Genomic DNA, 21,117 nt, shown 5'->3' on the forward strand with positions numbered 1-21,117 from the left:
GTGCTGCAAGGGCGAGACAGACGTCTCTCACGGAGTCCTTTAGTGCTGCAGGCAGGCAAGGTGTTCAAATAGCGCACAACTTCAGTTTTATTTATTTATTTTTTTTATTTCTATATGATAACTGCATTATTAAGCGATAAGCACAAGTAATCCGATGTCCTGTAATCATTATGACCCTATAATTTGAGATGCAATAACTGAAATACGTTTTTGTACAAAGTATCGGTATCGGATCAGCATCGTCGATACCACCCTGAATTTTACTTGGGATCGGAAAGGAAATCAGTGGTATCGCATATCACTAATAAATACACAGAGGGTTAATGAGGGAAGTGGGAACACACGGGGAACTCAGGTGACACTGATAATCATAACAAGACACGGCAGGAGTAAACGCAACACTGACGAGAGACTGTCAAAGTAAAACAGGAAGTACACAGAGGTTCAGACAGGAGGAGAGAGAGCACGGGGAGAGCACAGACCTAACGGGCTGGGGAAAACATGGAATAAAACGCAAGGAGAGACGAGGGCTCACAGATACAGAGGGTAATCAAATAAGGAACATCTTAACAGAACCTAGGAACCACGGCATAAATAAAGAACAAAATACAAAAAACACAAACTAAGAATACTGGGCCAACATGGCCCAGGACCATGACAGTAAAAGCCTGACTATGAAGAAGAACTTTTGAGTAAAGGTTATTTGAGATCAAGCATAGCTGATTTGTAAGTTGTAAGAGCTGTTGTAAGTTCTTTAAAAAAATGTATTACTCCCTGCTATTCAGACATGAGTTTGCTTGATGTGTTTGAAGGCTCTCCACAGCTCATTGTAGGGACGACTTCAAGAGAAAACGGTGTTTGTTTGGAGGCTGTGAAACCACAGAGACTTTGGGGGGGGGGGGCTCAGAGTGAATGTGGTTCAAAGACAAAAGAGGCGATGAAACGAATCGGGGCAGAAGAAGGAGAGAGATGAGGTAGAAGAAATGAAGAGGGTGATGCATGAATTTGTTATGAGACAGTAGGAAAAATCAAACAACCTCTCAGTATCCAGTCAAATTACTTTTGACTGGTTACCTACATATATTATTGTCATAGTAGCAAACATTTTAAAACAAATTGACAGAAAAATGTCAGAAAGGTTCATGAAACATGATAATTTTCTTGGATTTTTCACTAATTTACGTCGTAACACCAATTTGCAACAAACTGCAGCAGCAATAGGCCTCTTTTCTCTGCAGGTGTCCCAGGTAAGCCATGGCGGGATCCTAGGAGCCAGAGAAATAAAGGACAGAAAGTCTTCTCCGTAGGTTGACTGCACTGTGGGGACAGGTAGTCAGCAACCATAAATTCTAAAGTTTATTTCATTATTTTATACTCTGTTGTCAAAATATATTTTGTGAAAAGGGTCTCCAAAGCTAGAATGAAAAATAAACTGTAGGAAAATATTATGCATTTTTTTTCCGACACCACACGCCCTAACGGGGGTGAACAATTAATTTTGCAAAGGGGCTATATGAGAAAGTGGGGCTGATGTTGAGGCCCCAATCATAAATGGACTGGTCCTTATATTGCGCTTAGATTGCATTTACTTGTTCATAAAAACACTTTTTTTTTTTTTCTTTTCTCAGTTTTCTATTTAACATTCACATTTGATGCATCAGAGAACAGCTTGGGGTTAGTATCTTCCCCAGTGATATTTGACCAGTGTTGGTCAAGTTACTTGAAAAAAGTAATCAGTAACTAATTACTGATTACTTCCCCAAAAAAGTAATCCCGTTACTTTACTGATTACTTATTTTCAAAAGTAATTAATTACTTAGTTACTTTTTAAAAACACGATTTACAACCTGAATAGGTGATAAAGCGATAGATCTTTCAGCCCAATTCTACTTTTTCTGCATAATCCATCATAGAAAATGTAATCAAATGGAAAAGTCTATTTTTAAAACTTGGTTTATTAGTTTTAAGCTTTTAACTTTATGCATCAAGCAAAAATTTAATTATATGCACCATTCTCTGACTTGAAGAAATTAGTTTAACATTTAAACCTATTTTCTGCACATTCCAGCACATGAAATAAAATATTTTTTGTTTTTACACTCAGTCTTTCAAATAGATGCAAGTAAAACACAGCAGAAAATAAATAAAATCAAAGACTAGCAGTCCTGTTGCTCTATTTTCACCTGTATAGCAGGAGTGGGGTAGGCGGAGGTTTACCCTGGTGCAGGTGTGCTGCAGCGGTCAGTTGAAGAATCCGCGAGTTTCTCTGTGAATTTCCCATTACGTCGTAGCGCACTCGGAGCTTGTTTAGGGGGGGGGGGGTTTCGGTGTAAAAAGAAGTTTTCTTCCCACGCACAATGCTAATGGACGCTAATGTTTTTGTCACTTTTAATGGAATCAAACTCAAAGTAAGGTCAGTACTTCCACGCTTTAAACGCTGCACGCTCATACTCTCTCCCGCACTCGATATATGATCATTGTTGATCTGCACACAGCTGTTGTCACGAACGTCGCACTCGCTTACGTCACTGTCATGAGACATTCTCGCAAAAAAATCACGGTTTTAGTAACGCAGTAACGCAGCGTTCCTACGGGAAAGTAACGGTAATCTAATTACAGTTTTTGCAATAGTAATCCCTTACTTTACTCGTTACTTGAAAAAAGTAATCAGATTACAGTAACACGTTACTTCCCATCTCTGTATTTGACATGCAGACTGGAGCAGCCAGGGATTAAACTAACAGCCCTCAGGTTAGTAGATGACCCGCTCTACCTCCTGAGCTACAACCACCCAATTCTGCTGAGGACCATTTTGATCTCTTTAAAAGTGTGTTGGTGCAGCCTTCCACAATGGTACCAGTTTCTCTGGGCCCCTCGGGGGAGAATGAATTGTCCACCCTGATCTACTGACTGTTTACAAAGTTCAATTGGTTTAATTGGAGAAAAGCTAAAATGGCTTGTTTCAGATGGAGAATGAGGGGCTGCACAAAGAATCCACTATATTTACTGGTGGAAAAGTCACTTGATCTCTTTCCTTTGTTTATTTTTTTCTTCAAAATATAGTGATCTACTAATGAACAGATGACAATGAGCTACACCCCTTGGACTGTATGCTACGTCTGAAAAGGGAAATTACTGATCTTTTACAGAAATAAATAAAATGATGACATAAAAGATAGGTCCTCGGTGTCCTTTTTTGTTTTGTGGAATCTTAATGAGCACAAACCAACAACCTGCTCTGAGTGTATATCGTACGTAGACTGTGTGGAGCATTACTCCACAGCATGGGGAGTGAAAACGATGAGTGAGAAAAACTGAGGGAGGGAGAAAAGGCTAGTTGCCTGGTGACGGAGGCAGAACGAGAGGAAGGAGAGAAAAGGTGAAGAAAGGAGAGAAAATGAGGAGGAGGAGGAGGAAGAGGAGGAGGAGAGGAGTGGAGTTACTTCCAAGTGCAAAGAGTTACTGATCACGATGCTACATCTGTTGCTGCCATCCCTCCTACTGCGCTCACTCTGGCTCACTCATGGGATGAAGAAGAGGTTTCGGCCCTCTGTTTTTTCCATGTTGTATCTTTGGGAAGGATTTATGGTTTTTATTAGCCATAATTAGTGCTTCCAAATTATTTATTTATTTTCCTGTGTTCTTCTGACTGTAGTCGGATAGCGTTTACAAAGGCTGGCTTAGGATGTCCAGCTCCAAACGAATGGCTGCGTGTAGCAGCTAATGCTCCTGTTCCTCTTCCTATTCATTAACGTTCCACATTAACAAAGTCTCTTTCTCTAATGTGTTTTCCACTCCTACGTTCATTGTCATACATTCATTAAATACTCAGTTCACGTAACAGTGGACACTAAGATTCACATACAGAAATCTGAGAAATGCAGTAAGATTCATTCTCCTCTGTGGAATGTTTGGAGGAGGAATGCATTATATTTTTTGCTGAGGTCATATGGAGTGGATTCTAGTAGGAGTTTATTCATTCTCTAGTATGGACGGATCACCTTTTGTGAATATCAAAGTATATTTGTGCTTTTACTCTTTTTATCTGAGGCACACAGTAGCCCCACCCACCTGCCGTTCAAAACTTCTGCTTGCGTGAGGCAGCCAATCAGAATGGGTGGATGAACTTAATCCGGTTGTTCAGTCTGACGTCACTAGCAGTGTCTGGGTCTAAACTCCGCTGCAGGTCCATATATCATATCCAATCAAATCACTTTTATTGTCACATCACATGTGCAGGTACATTGGTACAGCACATGTGAGTGAAATTCTTGTGTGCGAGCTTCACAAGCAACAGAGTTGTGCAAAATACAATAATGTAAACAAGCAAAATACAAGAATGGCTACATCTGAAACTAATAAATATATGTACGATATATAATAGTATATGCATTTCTGGATGTGTATACTAAATATTTTTCTGTGTGTGTGTGTGTGTACACATATTTTACAAATTAAATAGAGTAAACAATAAATAAAATATATAAAATATACAGATTTTTGATTTATATATCAAACGATCACTATGGCATTACTGAGAGTTGAAAAACTGTCTAAAGTCTTTCATCTTTAATAAAATGATCAGCGTTCTGCTCTACCAGGTGTAACAATTGAGTTTAACATCCAGGCATCCATGAAAACGGAATTTATGACATTTAACGGAGTTAGAAGTTAGCAGGGAGTTAGCTCGCTAGCTTCTATCTAAATGCAATATAGCATGTCCTGACTGCGGGGTTTTGGAAACAAATTAAAACGTACAGCTCTGTTATCACTTCCAACATAAATGAAGACAGAAAACTAAACAGCCGTGACATTTGTAGGGTTACTGAAGTTGGGCTAGCTGGTATATAATGATGTGCTACGTGACCGCTAGCGATACAGCTATGTTAGCATAATATAAACAAGCTAACTTTTTTTCCACTCGATAAAAGTTAATGTGAGTGTTCTCAGTGGTCAGAAACAAATGTAATCGCATGGCAGGATGCTGTAAAAGGACCAGACTTCAGCCAGGAGAACAACTGAGATAATCCATCCACAATACGAGGTTAGTCATTCATATACTGCTGCATGGGCTGGGCTGTAGTTACATCCTAAGGTTTTAAAAACTGAGCTTAAATAAATGATTAGCAGTAATAAAAGCCGAGGGAGGTCAACAGGGATCACTGACTGTTTTAGGAACTTTTTGAGATCAAATAGAAGAAAATACATAACATTAAACATGTTAACAACACAAAAGCCATATTAAACGCAGACTACTTTAGACCCGGAAGTAGGATTCGTCGCGTCATCACTGAACAACCGGATAGAAAAGTAGCTAAAATGGAATATTTTGGACTGAGAGTGAACCAAGACCCAGTGTAAAGCAAATGAGGATTATTTTGAAAGGGGAGTCCTGAAAACCTAGTCTAGCATAGTTCATGAATTTAAATTTAAAAGGTCTGTGTAAACATGGATCAGGCCTTTATTGGCTTTTGAGCCACCTTGAACTAGTTTCATTCTAATATCAGACTCTAGTAGGGCTGGGCGATATGGCCTAAAATCTCGATATTCTTTAGCTGGATGGCGATATACAATATATATCTCGATATTTTATTTTTGTTAAAGCCATAAAGTAAGAACAAAAAGAAAGTTCTTAGTCAAAGCTGTGTCCCAAATCTTGGGACTTTTGTACATGAAAAAAATGACTCAGAAATAAATTATCAGCATTTATTAAATAATAATTCTCCATAAATAAAATAAAACAATGTTGTTTTTGTTCATAACAAAACGCTCACAATTGTGCAGTCAAAATGTAAATTAAAAGACGCTGAGCATAATAACAAAGACCGGCAGATTTCGCAGCTGCTCTGTTCCCAAGTTTTATTGCGTGATTGACAGCCTGGAGTTTGAAATCCGCGAGGCTCCAGACTACGGTAGCCGTAATGCTCCAACAATCCATCAAGCGGTGCGGCTTCGTAGCTTACCACAGTTGTACTAAAGCGTTTTTGACAGATTGACACAGAGCGCTGTGTACCACATAAAAGCGGTTCGCGATCAGTAAGCACAACCAGAATTCATACATAAGGCACACTGTTGATTTTTGAGAAAATGAAAGGATTTTAGTGTAAGGTTATAATCCGAAAAATACGTAAATACAATATATAATTCTGGTTTTGTCATTTTCTGTCCTTCACATCCCTCATCTTTTCTTTCACTTGTTTCTTTTGTACACTTCTTTGTCAATTTCAGTTTTGTGGCTCTCTTTCTACTCTTGAACTTTTCTTTCCTGTGCTGATTTTGTATTTTTTTTTTCTCTCTCTCCTGTGAATCCCCTGTTCCCTCTTCATTCAGACAACCTATGCTCTGTCTCACTACTTTTTTTTTTTTTTTTTTTTTTTTTCCATCCCCTCCTATTTTCAATTCAATTCAATTTTATTTATATAGCGCCAAATCACAACAAAAGTCTCCTCAAGGCGCTTCATAGATACAAAGGAAAAACCCAACAATCATATGACCCCCTATGAGCAAGCACTTTGGCGACAGTGGGAAGGAAAAACTCCCTTTTAACAGGAAGAAACCTCCGGCAGAACCAGGCTCAGGGAGGGGCGGCCATCTGCTGCGACCGGTTGGGGTGAGAGAAGGTCCTTGTCTTGTCCTACTAATTCATCTCTTACGGAGCCCCGCAAGGGACATGGGAGAAAAAAAAAATTAAGACTGACTTTTGCGAGATCTCGCAAAACAAACTCGGGAATATCAATTGCGAGATCTCGCAGAACTTTTGCGAGATCTCGCAAAAGTTTTAGCCACATTCTTTGGAGGCCGCCAGCTCGAAGCCGACCTGGAGGTCAAGGCACGATGTGCCGGTAGAGCGGTGTTCCTCCCGGCTGTAGTAGGGCTCGACCTCCCGTTAGCTTCGAGATGGTGGGTGTCAGATCTCCGAAAACGTCGGAGCACTTTTGCAAATATGTGATGTCTTGTAAACAGAGCACATATTTGACGTTTACACAACTACATTCACGCCTCAAAATATCTTAAAAGTTTTTGTGACCCAGAAACAGTAATATTACAACTAAGTAGCTGCCGCCATTGTTGGAATTCAACTTTTGCGAGATCCCGAGTTAGTTTTACGAGATCTCGCAAAAGTTCATCGGAATTTTTTTTTTCTCCCATGTCCCTTTTGGGGCTCCATAATCTATCTTTCCTCCTTGGCTGTATTTTTTTTTTTTTTTTTTTTTTTTTTTTTTAAAAACATTTTCCTCCTCATTTGGGGCTCTTGACTTGCTGAAATTCAGCTGATGGGACTTTTAGTGTTATCGGGCAGACAGAAACACCTCTTCCTCTCATATACATGCACGCCATTAGTAGAGAACTACTGGCAAATAACTTCATGACACACACAAGAGCAACAGCAGCTTAAGGCATTTCATAGTCCCCAAGAAATCAAATAAAACTCAAAGTAGACTGCAGCACTTAAGTTTATATAATCCTAAATTGTTCCTTCTGTATCTGTTCTTCATTCTGACTGCTAAATGCTAACACCAGTGTTCAACACACACATACAAGCACTCTGCTTGAGGCTAGGCTCATACATTTTTAACTGCACTGCTTACTTTTTTGTTGTTCTTAACCACTTCCTTCTTAAGTAAAAGGTCATAGGGTTTTTTTGGACTGATGAATTGATGCTAATTAATGCAGAAGAGGTGTGGGCTTCTTCTTCTTTCTTCCTTTCTTTCTTTCTTCCTTCTTCTTCCTTCCTTCCTTCCTTCCTTCCTTCCTTTCTTCCTTCTTCTTCTTCCAAAAACTGATACATCAACTGGCTGTGAAATTGCCAGAAAAAGAGTCGACACTAGGGATGGGTACCGGTATCCGGTGCCATGATGGCACCGGTTCTGTCATAAACGGTAGTAACCAGACCGAAAAGCAGCGCACATTTCAGTGCTTTATTTCGGTGCTTTTTTTTTTTTTTTTCCTGAGCTGTGATACACTTTAGATTCTAGCCAATCATTTTACGTTTCCGAGGATAGTAGGCGGGCCCAGGTAGGTACGTTCTTTTAGAGCAGAGCTACAGATTAAAAATGCCCAAGGCGAAGCGGTCAAAAGTCCGGCTGTACTTCACAGCAAAAGATGCAAACTCAGCAGCCTGCAACAAGTGCTTTAAGCTGATACTGTGCAAAGGAGGTAATACCTCAAATCTGATGAAACACCTGGCGACACATAGCGTTTTTTTTTTAAAAGCCGAGAAATGCGCCGTATTTGATAGCTTGCTGCGAGACCTCACATCGTGCACATCTACTGCGGGTGTGGTGCCTGTCATCGGACCCGGAGTGTGCAACATCCCCCAAAAACCTGAAGATTAGAGTCCTGGCCCGTAGCCCTGCCAGTGTAGCAGGAATGATGACGGATGATGACGGCAGCAGCAGCCGTTCTTCTCTGCGTGAGTAGCTTAATGTTGTTCGTGTGTAATTTACGTTGAGTAGGCTAGCCACGTTATTACATTAATGCATGTAAGGTGAACTAGCAAACATCATTATAGCTACATGCAGCTGTCTTCTTGTTTGATGGCAGATACTCCCTTCACCCTGGCCAAAAAGGCTAAAATGACCAAAGAAAAAGTGGAAAACGGTTAAACATGAGAGGTTTTTGGACAAAGTTTGTGTTTTTTTCCATTGTTTAAGCACTGCTTCCAGCCAAGAATGATAGCATATATGCCCCATAGCTGCAGAAAAGGCTAACATTGTTATCTTTTTACAAAAAAACAGCTGAACATGAGAGGTTTTTGGACCAATTTTGTGTTCTCCATTCTTGAAGCACCGGTTTGAGCACCATTTAAGCACCGGCACAGTTTCAAAAGTACTGGTTTGGCACCGGTATCGGATAAAACCTAAACGATACCCATCCCTAGTCGACACTGTGTGTCTAACCAGAACCTGTAGTGTTTTTCTGAATGACTCATGTCTGTCAGCAAGTGTGGAAATAACCTGAAATCGAGAGAGCTTCAGAATTTTGTACTGCATAATAAACTGTTCACTTTAAGCCCCAGTCTAGCAGGTCTACAGACTCATTTGTTTGCATTGTTTGTGTGAAAGATTCTGTTGCAACTGCAGACACTTGCTAACTAAACATCAAGCCAAATGCAACATGGAATACTGCAACCTAATCAGCTTCAAAGTAATGTTTTAAAATTCTTTGGTTTCAGTGCTAAGACACAAACTTTATGGTCTCTGTTTCTGGTTTGCATTGCGCAAATTTTTGTAACCAAGATCACCTACTTGACAGCAAGCAACCTCCTGCAACCAGTCACAGAATACTCATTTTTCTCTAGTGACTTGTGGTTGCTGCTTAATAAATATGTAAAAAAGCAAACCTATAGAAAAGAAGATGGGTTTACAAACTGATGTTTCACGCTGGTTTGTGAATGTTTCCTTTTGGACCTTTTGAATTGAGTATTTTGGTCGTTGTAAACCTGACAAGTCAAAGGATTGATTGGACTGAGAAACTGAGTGACAGTCATTTACAAGGTTACCCTGCCAATAATCATATCTGTTGTCTTGTCTGTTTCACTCTCAATGGAACCATCATTTACAAAAGGAGCTCATGCTGTATTTAATAAGATGTAAGACTAGCATTTGAGACAAACTTACCAGCAAAGTATTCGTAGAGTTAATCGATGGAGTGAGTATTAGGCTAATTTTCTTATACACTTCTATAGAATCTGACTTCTCTTTAACTTTAAGTTTTAAGGCACTTACACACTGACACAACTTTTCACAACCAGAAGCAGTGCTCGTTCTCTTAAAATCAAATCATGTTTGAAGTGACGGGTAAGAAGTCTGTTAAATAGCCCCTCTACAACCTCAAAGCCTCCTCGGGGGAGCATGCCATTCAAACAGTGGGAGAATGTGGGAAGAAAATTTGCTGGTGTGAGTGGCTCATTAAAATCCCTGCTTTAGTCTGTGGAGACACTGCGGAGTATAAATCGTAAAACTCAGACACCTGTCAGTGCCCTCTTGCCTCATAAACTTGAGATGGTTTATCATGATTTTAGGATAACCACTAGATGACTAGAAAATAATACTTGAGCTATTTTGACCTAAAAATCATCAGCAAGGTGTTATTGAGGTATTAAAGTCAGACTTTTACTACCTGACTTCAGATGAGTTTCCACCTGCTGGCCATTAGAAGGAATGAAGGTTTAAGACAAATTTGCTCTGCCTTCACCTTTGACATCCAGAAAAAGACATCTGTTGTATACAGTCGGTTTCCAGTTTGTTGTGATGTCAAACAGTGGCTGACACCGCGCTTCTCAAGCTTTTTCTCTCCAGCTCCACCCTCAAAGTCAAAAAAGGTTTGCACCCAATATAATCCTATTTGCTGTTATTATCAATCTCATGCCATTAATGATTAAGAATTTGTGGTGAATTTTAGTGAAATAAAGGTTAGCATAATAACATTACGCATCACTTGTTTTTGTTCCCTTTAAAAATCAGTTCACCTGAAATCAAATCTATATTTGCCCCGATCATCTACGGCCCATTTACAGAGACTATGCCCAACCAATGGGAACCTATAGTTTGACATTTGTAACATTGGATTATTTTAGATTAGATTAAATTCAACAACCACATCTGGTCAGACTCTAAGCCTTGTGATGTACATGTGCTGCCATCTCAGTTTGATAAAATTACCAAATAACATGACTGACAGCTGCTTCTTATATTCTGAGCTAGAGTCACACAGATTAATAAAATGTCACATCTAAAAAGCATACAATTAAAATAGTTTATTTTTCCATTCATCTTTCTTTAACACAAACTTTATTTTCCTATTTATAGTTTTTTGTTTTTTTTCATAAAAACTTTGATAAACCTCAAATAGTTTTGTCAGGATTGTGACTGGCATATGCAGAATATTTAATGATTTAGATATCCGGTCTTTTTATTGAATTCTCAATGTGCACGTGTATTATCTATTTAACTGGGGAACTTTTGGATCCATCAAAATGGCTTTTGTCTTGTTTTGGAATGAAACTCTCTGCAAAACACTGTTAATATGAAGAGTTTAAATTGATTAAAAAAGTGTAAATGGACCATTGATTGCTGATGTTATCATCACAGAAAACCGTTAAACTAAACTTTTCCATTAATTTATTGGCAGTTCACTGCAGCGTTAATGTAAGAAGGAGCAAGGTATTCTCGTTACATTAGTGATTGCTATTTCTGCTGACTCTGCAAGAGCCTGACATTACGTCAAGATGTTTAGCAGTCACGTTACAATGATGTCCTTTGTGCTGGCAAAACAACAGTGTGAGTTCTACCAGCGTGTCTGAACAAATAATGCCTGTTGTGCATAGTTCGGGAGAAAGTGTTGTGTTCAGACTTGGCATGTTGGTCTCATGTAAAACATCTCATGTAAGATTGCAATCATTCAAAGGGCTGTTAGTCTGACTTAAAGTAGAGAGAACTTGCAAACCAACATTGTCCTACCTAGAACCAACCCGCTAGCATGGCAGAACCCCAAGAGCATATCACTCTCCATGTTGAAAAATAACACATAGTGGTACACAGTTAATTTCATGTAATACCAAAATGTCTTGCCAAAGTGTCTACACATATCCAATAAGTTGTACTACTAACAGGTTACACTACTAACTTTGCCATTTTGTTTTTTTTGTTTTTTTAGCAAGGGGGCAAAATTTGTGTTTTTAACAGGTCACCCTTCGCCCGCAAGCTGTCAGATTGGTTCAGTTTGTAATAATGACTTGGTTGTTGTGTTTTGCTGAGGGTCTGTTCCTGGGTTCACATCTTTAAATAGGAGAGGACATCCCTGCAGTGTTTTAATGGGACTGTAATAGAGACTGCATGACTGACCCATTGTTTTCCCCTTTCCATCTACTTACCAGTTGGTCAACAGAGATTTTAGTATAGTAATATTCAATTCAATTTTATTTAAATCAAATCAAATCACTTTTATTGTCACATCACATGTGCAGGCACATTGGCACAGCACATGCGAGTGAAATTCTTGTGTGCGAGCCCCACAAGCAGCAGAGATGTGCAAACACAACAACACAAACGAGCAAAATACAAGAATGGCCCGACCTGAAACTAATAAATATATGTACAATATATAACATTGTATGCATGTTCTGGATGTGTATACTAAATATTTTCCTACGTGTGTGTGTGGGTTGTGTGTGTGTGTGTATTATACACTTTTTACAAATTAAATAGTAAAAAAAAAAAAAAAAAAAAAAAAAATATAAAATAAAAAATAATAATATAATATAGAATAATATAATATAAAAAAATAAAAAAAATATATAAAATATACAGAGTTGAATATGTGCAAAACAAGTGGCATTTATATACAGTGTGGAGTGCATAATGTTGAAGTTCCAGTAGTGAAGCTGAGGTGTCTATGACGTGTTCAGCAGTCTGATGGCCTGATGGAAAAAGCTGTCTCTCAGTCTGCTTTATACAGTGCCAAATCACAACAACAGTCGCCTCAAGGTGCTTTATATTGTAAAGTAGACTCTACAATAATACTGTACGTACAGAGAAAAACCCAACAATCATACGACGACCTATGAATAAGCACCTTTGCAACAGTGGGAAATTTAAAAAAAAAAAAAAAAACCCTTTTAAATGGAAGAAACCTCCAGCAGAAGCAGTCTCATGGTGAGGCGGCCATCTGCCGCGACCAGTTGGGGTGAGAGAAGGAAGACAGGATAACAGACATGCTGTGGAAGAGAGACGGAGATTAATAACAAGTGTGATTCAATGCAGAGAGGTCGATTAACACATAGTGAGTGAGAAAGGTGACTGAAAAGGAAATACTCAGTGCATCATGGGAATCCCCCAGCAGCCTACACCTATTGCAGCATAACTGGTCCTGGTCACCTGGTCCAGCCCTAACTATATGCTTTAACAAAAAGGAAAGTTTTAAGCCTAATCTTAAAAGTAGAGATAGTGTCTGTCTCCCGAATCCAAACTGGAAGCTGGTTCCATAGTAAAGATGACCTTCCTAAATGTTTGTCACTAAAAGCCTTGTTAATATTAATAAATGGATATATGCATTTTTTTTTTTATTAATAAAGTTGACTTAATAGTTTATATGACAATCCTATATTATTTGTGGTGTAACATCTTTAACTAGCTCGATATCAGATATTAGCTCATACAGCTATTTTTTTTTTTTTTTTTTTTTTTTTTTTTTTAATATTCACCTTGTTACAATTTTACATTAATGTAAAATATATTTTTATGCCACATTTTCAGTAATTATTGATATTGTGATTTCTTTTTACCTTTATGTCCATGTCATGAAAATTAAATTGGGACATTTGTGCACTGGTAAAAATGTTCCTTTCTTTAAGCCTTGCTGTCATATAATGAGAACATTTCCTTAAATCATAAAGATATACAACTAACCATATAGGTGGAACTTGGAGAGGGGTGGCTTTTCTTGTTTCAGTATTGTAGTGTAGACCTATGACATGTTCTAGGTTGACATCATGTCTCCTAGCAACACCATCCGAGTTTTCAGTCATCTGTTTTACAGGGAAGCTCCCCACCCAGAGGCTCTACACATGCTGTTTCTACAAACGGGCTCAAAATCCTTTTTTTTTTTTTTTTTTTTTTTTTAAAAAAAACTAAAAACCTGCTGTTGGACGAGGATATTTTATATTTTCTCATGAAAATGTGAGGGTAGAGTCAAACTTTGGTTTTGGTTGGTGACATAAAGAGGGTCTGCTGCACGCCTGACAGAGATGTTTGAGGTAGATTCGATTGGACAGATGAAGACCTGGGGGACGGTTTCTGCTGCAGGTTGCAGTAATATTTGAGACAGCGGCAATTTGTGTCTGTTCTGTGCCAGACGTTTATGGAATATAGTTACACACATGCACACAGACTCGCAGTATCCTCACCGTTCTGTTGTCAGAATTGATAGTAGTAATTACTGCTCTGTGACCAGTGGACCCTGTTAAACCGATGCTAGCTGTTTGTGCGCCTTTTCTGTGAGCTTTGATGCGTACTGTGAACCCATTTCCATCTCGGTGAAAGCTGTGTGTCATTATTCCGTACCACTGAGAGCCATCCAGTACATTGACAATTAATTTTTAAGAGCTACTTTCTGGTCCACTGGGAATTGTGGGAATTGCTGTCCTCGACTTGAAGCCTTTTTATGCTTCATGTCAAAGTCTTAGCAGATTGGTTTTGACCTAGTTCCGTGGTTTGACCTTTTCACATTTAGCGGAAGGATATGGGTTTATTGGAAATCTTTCCCCATTGTGTCTGTAGACAGAATTTAATACCACAGATTAAATCTGGAACAATCCAATTAATTTTTAAAATCCTCCGTAAGAGCGTTTGTTGCTGTTTTTGGCTAAAGTTAAATTTTGACATTGATCCATGAGTCAATATTCTTAAAAACATGCTGTATACATAACCTGTAAGAAACAGCTGTTGTAGCACAGGGCATTCTGTAAAGTAATTTATCATTCTTGATAAATGCATTTTTCTTTAATACTGTAGGCATTAATCCATTTTATACATTAAATATAAACAAAAAGCTGCTCTACATATCTACAGTATGCTACAGTATTTTTCTATTAGTCTCTTTTTGAACATTATTTCTAACAACGTTCAATTGTAAAGATCTAAAAATCCAGTAAAACGCACTGACCACAACTGCTATATTTGGCTATAGATGGCTATACTTTGACGCCAATCTAACACATAGGGACAGGCAAACCGCCATACTCACATTCACACGTACGACCAAATTAGAATAACCAATTGCGTGGGAAGAAGCTGGGGTATCTGTAGAGAACCCACACAGGCTCATAGAGGACATGCAAACTCCATACAGGAAGCCCCTAGCCCAATTTGGATTCAAACCCAGGATCTTCTTGCCGCATTATGCTCTGTTAAAAAGACTGCATCTCTCAACCAATATATCGGACTCTGAGCTTTAGAATCAGAATTAAGTAAAACTGGTGCTCAAGTAATCTGATTCAGTGATGTGAGAGTTTGTCTCAGTGGCTCTATTGTTTGGTGCAGTGGCCTTTTATGTGTCAGTCCGGCTTCAGTGCATTTTCTAATTAAACAAATCATGTGGAGAAGAATTAAAAAGGCTGAACTATACATGACATAAAGTGATGTCACCCCCGCTACTTGTGCCATATTGACTTCCAATATGAGTGAGACTACTTTTTGAGTGCCTTGTAATGTAATTGTTAGTCACTGTTCATACAGCACTCATATCAGCATGAAATATGAAAAAAAAAATGCTTTTATGCAAAGCAGGCTATTGATAATAAGGCCATTGTTCTGCCAGTTGGAGAGGGAGGGGGGAGGCAGCATCTACCTTTTATATTAAATAATACAAAATCCATCCATGCATTCATCTGTGCATCATTTTCACCATTTTCATGGGGCACACAGAGATGTGTGGAACCCCCTCTCCTTGGACTTCCAGGGAGACACTAAAGCATTCTGAGATATGTAGCATCTTGTATGTGCAACCCTCTTTTAGTCACTAGTACTGACAGTTTAGAATAGAAGATGTTGGAAATGCTTCACACTAAGCTCTGTTTTTATCAAAACACAGCGGTATAGCATCTGCATCGCTGTAGATGCTTGCTGGGTCTCTGAAGCTTTTTGCCAGAAGTCATGGCCTTCCTCTGTAGATGGAGTCTGCTCAGTTGTTGTGGAGATGAATTAGTTTACTATGAAAGTGAAGTACAGAATTTCACAATAACAGTAGACTGTCCTTGGTGTAATTTGTCAAAAAAAGAAGTTTCTTGAAGTATTGTGGGCAGATGAGACAAAGATGAGTCAGCCTGCAAACCAAAAGTGTGTAAATGCCCAGCAAATATTTTGATGCTGAATAACCATCATGTATTCTAGGCTTAGTTGAACAATAGATGTAAAAGGTAAATTGTGCCATCTTTGCAAATGAGCATCCCTTCTGAACACCCCTGAATGTTTGTGTATGGCAATAGGGTTGTTGTTTTTGTTTTTGTTTTTTTGTTTTTTTTGTGTGTATTTTATTGGTTAGACCAGCGGTCTAACCAATAGTTAAATATCATTAACTTGGTTTCCCCGGGTCTTTTCCGGTGTTGTAGTTGTGTGTCTTATTTTGAAAAAAATATTTACGCGTTACCATAGCGACCAGAGAGCATTAAGGGGCAGAGAGGAGGATGTTACTCTCAATGTTGTTGGTGCATTTCAGGAGGATGCTGCTAATTAAGTTACATAATTACACAGTGAATTAGTGTTTATTATTATATTTACAAAATCCCACAATTTTTGTCTTGGTTGTATAGTTTTATTTTGTTGTATTTATCTGCAACACCTTAAAGGCCGGTCCATGAAAATGTTGTCTGACATTAAACCAGTCCATGGCGCAAAAAAGGTTGGGGCCTGGTGACCATGGTGGCCATTTAGAAGTCGGCCATCTTGGATACAACTTTTGTTTTTTCAATAGGAAGAGGGCCATGTGACACATCAAACTTATTGGTAATGTCACAAGAAAAACAATGGTGTGCTTGGTTTATTCTTTCGTAACTTTATTCTTTCATGAGTTATTTACAAGTGTCTGACCACTTATAAAATGTGTTCAATGTGCTGCCCATTGTGTTGGATTGTCAATGCAACCCTCTTCCCACACTGATAGCAACACCGCAGGAGAAATGCCAGCACAGGCATCCAGTATCCGTAGTTTCAGGTGCTGCACATCTCGTATCTTCACACCATAGACAATTGCCTTCAGATGACCCTAAAGATAAAAGTCGAAGTGGGTCAGATCAGGAGACCTTGGGGACCATTCAACTGGCCCACGACAACCAATCCACTTTCCAGGAAACTGTTCATCTAGGAATGCTCGGACCTGGCACCCATAATGTGGTGGTGCACCATCTTGCTGGAAAAACTCAGGGAACGTGCCAGCTTCAGTGCACAAAGAGGGAAACACATCATCATGTAGCAATTTCAAATATCCAGTGGCCTTGAGGTTTCCATTGATGAAGAATGGACCCACTATCGTTGTACCCCATATACCACACCAAACCATCACTTTTGTTGTTCCAACAGTCTTGGAGGGATCCATCCAATGTGGGTTAGTGTCAGACCAATAGCGGTGGTTTTGTTTGTTAACTTCACCATTCACATAAAAGTTTGCCTCATCACTGAACAAAATCTTCTGCGTGAACTGAGGGTCCTGTTCCAATTTTTGTTTTGCCCATTCTGCAAATTCTGTGCGCCGATCTGGGTCATCCTCGTTGAGATGCTGCAGTAGCTGGAGTTTGTAAGGGTGCCATTTGTGAGTAGCTAATATCCGCCGAAGGGATGTTCGACTAATGCCACTCTCCAGTGACATGCGGCTCTTGCTACGCTGTGGGCTCTTGCTACGCTGTGGGCTCTTGCTGAATGAAGCTAGGACAGCCACTGATGTTTCTTCATTAGTGACAGTTTTCTTGCGTCCACATTTTGGCAAATCCAACACTGAACCAGTTTCACGAAACTTAGCAAGCAGTTTGCTAACTGTAGCATGGGAGATGGGTGGTCTCGTAGGGTGTCTTGCACTGAAATCTGCTGCAATGACCCGGTTACTGCGTTCACCAGATATCAACACAATTTCGATCCGCTCCTCACGTGTTAACCTCTTTGACATGTCAATGGCTGTGAACAAAGAGAAACTTGTAAATAACTCATGAAAGAATAAAGTTACGTTGAAACCAAGCACACCATTGTTTTTCTTGTGACATTACCAATAAGTTTGTGTCACATGGCCCTCTTTCTATTGGGAAAAAAAACAAAAGTTGTATCCAAGATGGCCGACTTCTAAATGGCCACCATGGTCACCACCCATCTTGAGGAGTTTGCCCCCTGTGCCACAAACAGGACTTTAATATCACCAACCATTCCCATGTTATTACGGTGTATCTATTAAATGGGCCACCCTGTATAACAAGTGGAACATTAAAACCAGAGTTTAATGGTTTAATGCAACACAGCACTGTCCCACGCTCTGTGTTCCCTCCCAGAGTCTATGATAGATCTTGTTTTGTCATGGTAACTGTCAGTGTTGTGGGTAGCTGGCCTTTAACGTCGCCTAAAGGTCACCAACATGAGCTGCATGACTCCTCAGGGTCTGGACACAAGAAAACACTAGACCAGCTCAGAGCCAAGAAGATCACATTTTCTCTGTTCAGCCTTTATCGCTCAGTCTCTTTGGTCAAACATGTTTAAAGTTTGTCATCAGGTGCAGAGAAGGTACAAATGACAGCATATTGCTGTTTTTATTCTAAAAAGGGAATTTTAAGAAGGTTACTCAGTTATCCACACTTTCTATACATCAAAGCTTCGGTGGATTCGGCTGAAGATCCTGCTGTTAATTTCTTTCTTACAGTTGTGATGCTGTTATTGACTGAATTGTATTTCATTTATTTTATTTTTAATGAAAATTTAGAAAAACATGTCTCTTATAGTTCTGTTTCTTTTCTTGATGGTCTGTTTTTCTATATGAACATTTGGATGATGAAGGGTAAAATGTGAATGAAGGTATTTCCCACGCAAACTGGAAACCAAAAGATTGTTAAGCAGAAGGGTTTTTGTGCCCTGGTCCACGGATCTTTTATAATTTTCTGCATCTGTTAGTTTACGGGTTTTTTTTTTTTTTGGTTTTTTTTTTTGGTAATGTTTGTGATGGCAGTAAAATTAAAGTGGGTCAGTTGTGCTTGATTAACAGTTAAAAAAAAAAAAAAAAAAAAAAAAAGCTCTCAAAATAAACAAGGATTTTTTTTTTTTCTTTGAGTCATAAAATAAGGTGCACACAAAGAAATGACAAGGCTTTATCCATGGACATGCAGCACCCAAAAAAGTCATTGCGTTGTATCGCTGGGGATGGATGAATGACCATCTTGCTTAGGAGAAAATAAATCCTCTTATCCTTTTTTAGAAAGCAGCCAAGCTCTGATGTCCAGCTTCTGAGGTCAGTGGAATGCCAGAAAAGGTTCAGACCAACATTTATAGCTTGATATTAATAGAATCAGTTTGTCATGTTAAAATGTAAGTGTTCACAATTACAAGGAGAAAATGGAGGAAGCTACTGTGATGCATTGGTTGTGTTCCTAATGTTAGATAGGAAAAAGAATGCACAGTGTAAGACCAGGTTGTATCCAATGTTTCTGTATGCGTTTTCCATCTGCTTCTCTCATGGTTGCTGAGAGATCCCTAAGCCTGTGTGACTGGGACTCAGAGAAATGAGGAAGTCCACATCTATTCAGAAGCTGCTGTCTCTCATGCAAAGTGGAGAATGTTGTTTCATCCAGGCGTTGGGTGAGTTTTAAAGACGAGAGAGAAAATAAAGAATGCATTTCCTCCATTCCAGTATAGTTTGTATGTATTTTTACCTGCTTCCTGTTTTGCCACAGTAACCGCCCCCCCCCCCCCCCCCCCCCCCACACACACACACACACACACACACACACACACACACACACACACACACACACACACACACACACACACCAGGGTTTCCCTGACCTGAGGCTGCTCTGCTCTTGTTCTTTTCCATAATAACGATACATGCAGTCGTTTATCTTACAATGAAAAGTGCCCAGTGATTGCAGTTGTTTCGATTCAGACTGCTTAAATAAAATAGACTTAATCTGATAAGGTGTGTGTGTGTGTTTCCGTCTGTCTCCTGAGCTATCTTATTTAGCCCCACCCTCTCATTACACAGAGAAACTGGGAGAGTCTGAGGCACAGAAAGTAGCAAGAAAAACAAGGGAAAGTTCAAAAACTGCACCACATTCTCAGCAGGAAACCAGTCAGTTGGTCAGGCTTACATTTATAGTTGGGAGATTTTTGTCAGTTTCTGTAAGTCATTCATTCGGTTGGTCTCTCTGTCAGATGTTTTAGTTAGTTGGTCCATCAGTTACAGAAGCAGAAATCTGGTCTGCAATTTAACACTAAACACATTAAGACAGAACCAATAAACTATTGGTTCTATGTCCCTGCAGCCAGTCAGCTGCTTAGTGAAGGGAGTGGCTTTCTGCTCTGCTGCCTGCAGCTGTATTGCAGTCATTCACCAGGTCATCCAGTGATCCAGCCTCCTAGCCAGTCAGCCAGCCAGTAAGTCAGTGGTTGTAAATGCAGGGCTGCTGTTCAGCTGCTCTGAACTCCTTGTATCTCCCCTCAGGATCTTACACCATTGAATCAGCTGAGGAGCTGCTGAGAGGTAAGAAGTTGTGACTTTCACAGAAGTTTGGCAACATTTTGGAGCAGCTGTCTGGCTTTTTGTGGGCATGTGATAGGCTGCAGGGTTTATGTGCAGAAAGGAAAAATGTATTTTAAAAAAGTCAGTTTTGAACAAGGAAATGTAGTCTCTGCATCTGTGGAATGCGATCACACCCTTTTCTACAAGTTGAATTGTGTTAGCATGTTGTTGCGCTCGGCTGCATCATCCAGGCTGCTCATTATCCGGGCTCTGAATTTTCTCACATTCTCAGTCTCATGACAGTGGTGATGCTCTGAAGGCAAGTATTAGGCTGGTTTATTAAAGACTGACTTCAGTGTCTATATCAGAAAACACCACCAGTTTGACTCCCACTTGTCTGTTATTTATAACTTTTTTTTTTTTTTTTTTTTTTTTTTTTTGGAGAACTTTAAGTTAATTGTGAAAGAAAAAGATCAAAAAGCATAAAGAAAATAAGAGCTAGTATGAGAACAAACTGATCCTGCTTATTGACTTGTGGTAAGCTCCAGAAGTTAAGGGGCTTTTAGACTTTCTCAAATGATTTTTCTTTTTTCTCTGTATATGTAATTTCTTAGTGGAAGGTTTGAGATCATTTGCCTATCCAGTGTGTAACATTTCCTCAAAAGTCATTCTGAAAGCTTCACAAATGTTTTAATCTTAATGCCATAAATACTGACCCAGTCTTCCTCAGTCATCTGTGGATTCAGTATGTATGTATAGTGAATTTGCTAGAGTTACATATGTTCACCAGTATTGACCAATTATATACACTTATCTGGGTATGAGCTTTAGTACAGGCTGAATTCCAATCCTCTGCTAAGTTTTTAGTTTCCAAATCTTCAATTTATGCATTTAGGGTATAATATAAGATCT

At 39.2% G+C, this 21,117-nt stretch overlaps 1 protein-coding gene across 2 annotated transcripts in view; it reads left to right on the plus strand.

Moving 5' to 3' along the window:
* LOC120714461 (ras-related protein Rab-27B-like) overlaps positions 1 to 21,117 on the plus strand; it is an 83,732-nt gene that overhangs the window by 28,080 nt on the left and 34,535 nt on the right. The window contains exon 1 of one of the 2 annotated variants that reach the window (XM_040000693.1): positions 19,536 to 20,226. The exons of the other annotated variant lie outside the window; for it this stretch is intronic. The gene's annotated coding sequence lies outside the window, so the exon portion shown is untranslated. Of the gene's footprint in view, positions 1 to 19,535; positions 20,227 to 21,117 lie in introns of those variants that run through there. 2 annotated transcript variants of the gene reach the window in all.

The sequence above is a fragment of the Simochromis diagramma genome, unplaced genomic scaffold (genome assembly GCF_900408965.1).
Source record: "Simochromis diagramma unplaced genomic scaffold, fSimDia1.1 OVJJ01000596.1, whole genome shotgun sequence".
NCBI classification, from domain to species: Eukaryota; Metazoa; Chordata; class Actinopteri; order Cichliformes; family Cichlidae; genus Simochromis; species Simochromis diagramma.